This window comes from Triticum dicoccoides, chromosome 3A (genome assembly GCF_002162155.2).
Source record: "Triticum dicoccoides isolate Atlit2015 ecotype Zavitan chromosome 3A, WEW_v2.0, whole genome shotgun sequence".
Lineage (NCBI taxonomy): Eukaryota > Viridiplantae > Streptophyta > Magnoliopsida > Poales > Poaceae > Triticum > Triticum dicoccoides.
The window spans coordinates 280,513,784-280,522,266 of NC_041384.1; positions in this window are offsets into that span (position 1 = coordinate 280,513,784).

The window sequence follows — 8,483 nt, forward strand, 5'->3', positions numbered from 1 at the left end:
CGAGCTAGTCAAGTAGAGGCATACTAGTGACACTTTGGTTGTCTATGTATTCACACATGTATTATGTTTTCGGTTAATACAATTATAGCATGAATAATAAACATTTATCATGAAATAAGGAAATAAATAATAACTTTATTATTGCCTCTAGGGCATATTTCCTTCAATGAGAACCAGAACTACTCTGCTTATTCTTATGAGTACTATTCTCCACCTGCAAGACTATTTTCTAGGGATTCAAAGCCAAAGTTCTTAGATGCTACACTTAGACTCATTGCTTCGAAGCCACCCTTGAAGACATGGGTGGCTAAGAAAGCTTAACTCTCTTTTGCAGGGAAAGGTCTCCAGCCGAAAATCAAATGCGTCTGAAGTTATTGCTGGGGACCTAAAACATCTTGTAGGGCGCAAGTTCAAATGCCCAAATGGTCTTATTATGTATTTTGTTCCTAAGTCGTTTTCTACTTGTCCTATCAGCACTAACCTCGATCTAAGCTTTAATAATCCTCTTGCTCGTCAAATGTTTATGCTTCACAATGCTCTTCGTGAAGCATATCCCTCTAATTGCATTGTAGGGTATGACACCAGCTGCTTCATAATGGATTATTGACAGTGGATGTACTAATCACATGATTGGCAAACGAAGTATTCTCATGGACTCAACCCTACGTCCATCTGATAAAAGTCACATCACATTTGCTGATACTGGTAAAAGCAAGGTATTGGGTCTAGGTAGAGTTGCAATCTCAAAGGATCAGCACATGGATAAAGTGATGCTTGTTGAATCCCTTGGTTTCAACTTAATGTCTGTCTCAATGCTTTGCGATTTGAACATGATTGTGATATTTGGAAAATATTGTTACCTTGTTCTAATGGAATCTGACAAGTCTCTAGTCTTTGAAGGGTATCGGAAAGATGATTTGTACATGGTAGATTTCTCAGCAGGACCACAGCTTGCCGTATGTCTTCTTGCAAAAGCTTCAGAATGTTGGCTCTGGCATCGGAGGCTAGGGCATGCTGGCATGAGGAACTTGCATACTCTTGCAATGAAGAAGCACGTCATAGGAATCGAGGGCGTCAAGTTCAAGAAGGATCACTTATGCGATGCCTACGAAGCTGGAAAGATGACGAGGGCCAAGCATCCCTCGAAGACAATCATGGCAACGACTCAACCCTTCGAACTGGTGCACGTGGACCTCTTTGGCCCTACTCACTACTCTACCCTTACTACTACTGCTTATCTCTATGGCTTCGTCATTGTTGATGATTATTCAAGATATACATGGGTGCATATAATCCTCTACAAGACTAAAGTGCACGATGTCTTCAGACACTTCGCCAATCGAGCCATGAACAAATATGGCGTCAAGATCAAGCACATTAGAAGTGACAATGGCACTGAATTCAAGAACACTGGCCTCGACACTTATCTCGATAATTGGGAATCACTCATGAGTTCTCAGCTCCGTACACGCCGCAGCAGAATGGCATCATGGAACGCAAGAAGAGAACACTCATTGAGATGGCTCGGATGATGCTCGATGAATACAAGACACCAAGAAAGTTGTGGCCTGAAACTATTGATACTACATGCCATGTCATCAACCGTGTTTATCTTCACAAGCTTCTGAAGAAAACATCCTAGGAACTCCTCACTGGTAAGAAGCCAAATGTGAGTTATTTCAGAGTATTTGGTGCTAGGTGCTGGATCAAGGATCCACATCACACTTCAAAATTTGCACCAAAAGCACATGAAGGTTTTATGCTTGGTTACGGAAAGGATTCGCACTCCTACACAGTCTTCAACATCTTTCACTATAAAGTGGTTGAAACTGTGGATGTGCGGTTCGATGAGACTAACGGCTCACAAAGAGAGCACTTGCCAAATGTGCTAGATGAAATTCCACCCAGTGAATCCATCAAGCTTATGGGAACTAGAGAAATCATACCGTCTGAAGTACAACCTGAAGAGGAACTTATCATCTCTGCACCTAATCAACCTGAAGACAATGCTCAGCCTGAAGACAATCCTTCACACGATGACAATGATCAGCAAGAGCAAAATCTTCGTGCAGTTCATCCTCGTGTTGCAAATGAAGTACATATTGAGAAGATAATTGATAGCATCAATGCACCTGGTCCACTCACTCGTTCAAGGGCAATACAACTAGCAAATTTCTGTGGGCATTTTGCATTCGTCTCAATATCTGAACCCAAGAAAGTTGACGAAGCCTTCATGGAACCTGAATGGATTCAAGCTATGCAAGAAGAGCTTCAACAGTTCGAGCTGAATAATGTATGGGAACTGGTCAAGCGTCCTGATCCTCGTAAACACAATATCATAGGCACTAAATGGATATATCGCAACAAGCAAGATGAGCATGGTCAAGTTGTTAGAAACAAGGCTCGTCTCGTTGCTCAAGGAAACACTCAAGTTGAAGGAATTGACTTCGATGAAACATTTTCTCCTGTGGCTAGGCTTGAAGCTATATGCATACTTCTAGCCTATGCAAATCATCATAACATCCTTCTGTATCAAATGGTTGTGAAGAGCGCCTTTCTCAATGGCAAGATTAGAGAAGAAGTGTATGTTGCACAACCGCCTAGTTTTGAAGATCCAAAACATCTTGACATGGTTTACAAGCTCAACAAGGCACTGTATGGCCTCAAACAAGCCCCTCGTGCTTGGTATGACACACTCAAAGTCTTCCTGGAGAGCAAAGGCTTCAAACCTGGTTCCCTGGATCCCACACTCTCGTGAAGACATATGATGGTGAACTGTTTGTGTGCCAAATATATGTGGATGACATTATCTTCGGCTGCACTAATCAGAAATACAGTGATGAGTTTGGATACATGATGCAAGAGCAATATCAGATGTCCATGATGGGTAAGCTGAAGTTCTTCCTTAGTCTTCAAATACGGCAGCAACGAAATGGCATCCTCATATCTCAAGAGAAATACCTCAAAGATTGCCTGAAGAAGTTTGGAATGCAAGATTGCAAAAGGTTATATGACGCCAATGCCTACCAAGAGTCATCTGGATTCTGACGCCAATGGTAAAGAGTTTGATCAAAAGATATACCGCTCCATGATTGGTTTTTTACTTTATTTATGTGCATCTAGGCCAGATATCATGCTTAGTGTTTGCATGTGTGCCCGATTCCAAGCGGCACCAAAGGAATCGCATCACTTAGCTGTGAAGCAAATTCTTCGATATTTGGCTTACACCCCAACACTAGGATTATGGTGTCCAAAGGGCTCAAAGTTTGATCTAGTTGGATTCTCATATGCTGATTATGCTGGTGACAAAGTGGATCACAAGTCTACACCAGGCACATGTCACTTTCTAGGACGATCACTTCTGTGTTGGTCTTCAAAGAAGCAGAACTGTGTATCTCTCTCCACTGCTGAATCTGAATACATTGCTGCTGGATCTTGCTGCGCTCAGCTTCTATGGATGAAGCAAACATTCAAAGACTATGGCATTCATCTGAAGCAAGTGCCACTCTACTGCGACAATGAAAGCGCCATCAAGATCGCCAACAACCCAGTTCAGCACTCGAAGACAAAGCACATTCAGATCCGTCATCACCTTCTCAGAGATCATGTCATGAGGGAAGATATTGATATCATTCACGTCAACACTGAAGAGCAACTGGCAGATATCTTCACAAAGCCCTTGGATGAGAAAAGGTTTTGCAAGTTGCGGTGTGAGCTAAATATCTTGGCATCCTCAAATGTCATGTGATCATGCACACATCCTAACACTTATGCATGTTGATGTCTTAGATGTGCATCACACGAAGCAACATATATCTTCAACTAATGAAGACTTACACTCTAAGTGTGAATACATTAATGCGGAATTTGAGTTCAGAGCGCCACGATAATTGTGCGCCGTGTCTGGGTCTAATACTTCCTATACGGTGGGTAACGCCACCACCAAACCTTTGTTTGGAGTATTTTCTGTTGGCGTTACATTTGCGAAGTCTTCGCATTTGGAGTGTCTTCAATATTAACATGGTTTCATGTTTACCTTCACTATATTGATTTGGTCTTATTCGGATATACTCATATGATTGCGTTCTGTCCTCTACACCATTCACTTATAGCTATGTCTTCTTGTTGAATCTTTTGAACTAAGTGAATGTGATCGGACCCTAACCTTTCTATGCTCCCGTCTCAAAACTATCTATCCAAATCATATGTATTCTATTGAAACTGCCGAATGTCTTTGCTGCGTCCTTGTCAGCAAAAGATACAGAAATAAACATCAAATCTGTTTTAAATGCTCAATCCTTTTTGCCTAAAACCCGGAGAAGCGGGAACGACCACCCGACAACCCAGGCGTACGTGGGAACGTGGAACAACCTCCATTAAGTTGCATGATCGCCACGTGTACTTTAGATGTGAACCGCCAGGGGCACCTGCGTAATAACACTGCACCGTCCCTGTCCTTATAAATACTCACCACACCCCAGTCATTATCTATTCTTCCACTTCTCTTCCTCGCACAAACCCTAGCGCCACCGCTAGCCCTCGACGACGCCGGCAACAAAGCGCTTGGCTGCCGCGACCTCACTGACGCCGTCATCACGCCGGCCGTGGACATCGTCTTCTTCGCCGTCGCCGTAGGTGTCCTCCGTCACCAAGTTACGGCACGGAAGATCGAACTGCTCGGCCTCATCTCCTACTCCGTCTAGCAGTTCCTCAGGTGAGTTCTTACAGCATCACATAAATTCTCCTGAAGCCAGTTCCTGTCTGACCAGCAGACAGAAGACTTTGACAGTGTTGAAGCCTTTCAGTCTAAACTTCATGGCAACAGAGAAATCAGCAAGGAAGGGTGGCAGACATCGCCGTGGAGGTACATCAATGGACCTGCCCGAAGATCTCTATGAACTATACAAAACTGACCCCGAAGAAAGCTATGGTTAGCGCAAGACACAAATCCAATGGATTCAAAGATACTGGGCCGAGCAATGGTTCAAGTACAGATTCGTCACCAAGGGGTATGCTGAAAAGAATGCTATCACGCGTCCTTGGGGAGATATTCTCTATAAAAATCTTCAACCTAAGACCAGAACTGAAGCCATTGCTCAAGGATTTTACCCTTGCATGGTCCGAGGGCCACAACCTACTGATGCCGACCCATCGTCATTGCTATGGCGTCGAGAAGACAATCTGTTCAAGCGCAACTATCAGTTTGGAAAGAACTCGGCCAAGGAGAACAAGAAGTCTTTGGGATTAGACTTCAACCCAGGCCCCTCTGCGCCACGTGCCGATAGCACATGCGAAGCTGATGCCAATCTTGTTGGGCCCTTCTACAACTTAGAAGGTCTCATCACTCATAGTCAGGTTCAAGGGGCAGCTGTGGATCACTCTGCAGATGACGCTGAATCTGACGAAGCGCCTGCACCACCGAAGCCAGTGAAGCAAAAGAAACCAAAGGCTTCAAAGCCCTCCTCCGCACCAAAGGTCTCACGGGCGAAGGCTCTGGCCACTGCACCTCCTGAAGCCAGTGTGCAGTCTGAAGATCTCTCTCACATGTCCAAGTCTGACAAGTTGAAGAAGCCCATGCAACCAACTGGTCAAGTTTTGACCGCTGCTACTGTTTTGAGAAACGAGAATGACACCATTGATCTGTGTAGCGACGACGATCTTGGTGATGATGCTCTTGAGCAATTGATAAAGAGTAAGCAAGAGGCGGAAATCTTCAATGATCTTCCCCTCTTTGATGTGGAAATCCAGTACAAGTTTATTGATGAGTGGTTTGACAGCCCAGATCTCAATTTTGATGACCTTCAACTCCCAATTGGCCTTAGCGTCTCTTTCCATGGAGCCATTGCTCCTGAGCTGGCTCTTGCACAAAAGATTGTTGAGCTGAAGCACAAGATTGATTATGAAAAGGCTTAGTTCAAGAAGCACATGGCAAAGCTCAATGTTGAAGACATTCAAAACTTCAAGGTCATGATGCATGAGCTCAAGGAGGCGTTCCACAAGAAACGAGAAGAAGCAAAAGGTTCTTGTGAGCGCATGAAGAATCTTGCTGCCAAATGTGTTCAAGGCTACAATGAAGCTGAAAAGCGCAAGGCTTTGGGGTGACTAGGCATCGACCCTAGAATGGCTGCCAAGAATAAGAAGAAGCCTACTGTGGCCCAACCAGAAGCATCAAGGTAGGAAGAACCTCACATTGTCTTCCCGACCAACATGACAGGCTCGAAGCCTAAGGTCCCCACAGTGGCTTCAGAGTACCAGAAAACTAGAGCAGCTGAAGTCGAAGCCAGAAAGTGCAAGTCCAAAGCCACCACTGATGATGCTCGACTGATCAAGAAGCGAAAGGCAAAGAAGAGAGACCGAGCTGCTCCCACAGAGCCCCTTGTTGTCGAGCCAATCTCAGTGGCTCATCCTGCGTCTGAACATCGTGAGCGCCAGTGGTCGTTCATGAGCTTTCTTCCACAGAGGCTCCAGTAGTTGAAGACATTCCAGCTGTTGACCCCACCGCAGCTGAAGACATTGGTCATCAAGACAATGTTGAAGATGATGAAGTCCTTCCTCAGATCGAGCATAATTTGGTATCATCGCCTGTTCTCACGAACAGCGAACTCATCAGCATTGGTCGTCCATTGACACCAATTGCTCAGGATGACGCATGGGCTGATCACCCTCAAGAATCCCCTCGTGATGAAGAAACACCAGTTACTCCCCCAACCCAGGTCACCACTCCGGTGATTGACAATGAAGACCTTGAGGTCCATCCAACTCCATTTCCACAGGCGTCGCCAGTGTTACGCAGGCTTCGCAAAGGACCAAGGCCACATGTCACTTTGTCAAGTGTTCCAGAAGGAGAAGAGCGCCAATCCGTTTCACGCAAAGTCTTGCATCAAGCCTCTCCTACTACGAACATCCCTGAATCTGAAGCCAAAATGGCTGAAGATATTCCGGCTGCATCAGCCGATGACCAAGAAGAAGAACCAAGAGAATAAGAACATGTTGCTACACCCCCGTCCAACCCTGAAGTTGTTCTCGAGGAGAATGTGACTGACCCTCCAGCTCCAGAAGTGGTGGTTACCAATACTGAGACGGCCACCAACATCAACACTGAAGCCAATGATGTTGTCATGGCTGAAGCTAATGTGGTGCCTGATGCTAATGTGGTGCCAAATGTCACTGCACCTGAAGCTAATGCTGCACCTGATGCAAATCTGCAGCTTGAAGCCAATGCCTCTGCTCATGTACCACTTCCCAGGCCACACACCATCGAGCAAGCATATGATCGTGGGCAGCTTGTTACCATTTGCTGGCCAATTCTGGTTCCTCCGCCTACTCCCGGACCTTAATTTGACTATCATGTGGAGCACGGGCCTCAGGTCCAGAAGCCAAAGCCAAGGCTACCACGGTTTCCAGGTACTGCAATGTCACTAGGATCGTTTAATCTGAATGGATTCAAGGCACACAACACATTCTTTGACAGTGACAAGAACCCCTACACAAGGCCAAGAATCTCCTTAGATCGATTCTGGAGTTATCAGCAGCGCAGCTACTATTCTTCCATCTTGTACAATTAGGGGCGCATCTTCCCCCATATGCGTCTAGACTGCGAAGCCATTGCTAGATTACCTTGCCTTGAAGAAGCTCTTGACTGCTTCCCTGATGCGGGTCTGCTCAACTTTGTGACTGCCAAGGAACACTGGAATGAAGAACTTCTGCTTCAATTCTATGCTACCCTCCACATTCGTGGATACAACAGGGATCCGAAGACTTGGATCCTTAAGTGGATGATGGGCGATGTCCATCATGAAGCTAAAGCCCAAGACATCATTGAGCTTACAGCCCTACCCACTCCTGGCGAATATTATGAACAAGGTTGTCACCAACACCAGAATGCTTTGGAGAGCATTTTCTAGAAGCCAGAGCCTAACATGAGCCAAATGCTGAGCATGATGAAGCCTCTGCCACACGACGTTGAATACCCAATGGAATTCTTTGTCGAAGACCTAGAGTATCTGCCCCGCACCATTTACCATATCATCACGAAAACTCTATGGCCTGTCAAATGACATTCATCTGCAGCGAAGCTTGAAGGAGCAATGAAGACTTTGGTTTTCTATATCTTCGATGGCATCAGCTTCAATGCTCAAGACTTCTTCATCAGGCAGTTGGCTGCATCTGGCTCCGACATCTTTGGTCTGAAGTTCTATGCTCCATGGGTAATGTGTCTTATCAAGCTTCACTCTGCCTTCAACTATCAGCCGTCTATGCGCAATCATCTTGTATTCTTGCCAGAGGTTGATCTGTCTGTTGAAGCTATTTACCCAGAGCCTACAAAGGAGCTAGTTTATCTTCACAATGTTGATCGTCAAAGCTCCACCCAGCCCATTGAAGGAGTTCAGGCCGTTTCTCATGTTTACCCCTTGGCTGGCAACACACGTGCCCCTCGCACCCAAACTGAAGCCACTACAAGCACCATTGCCCAAAGGCCTCTG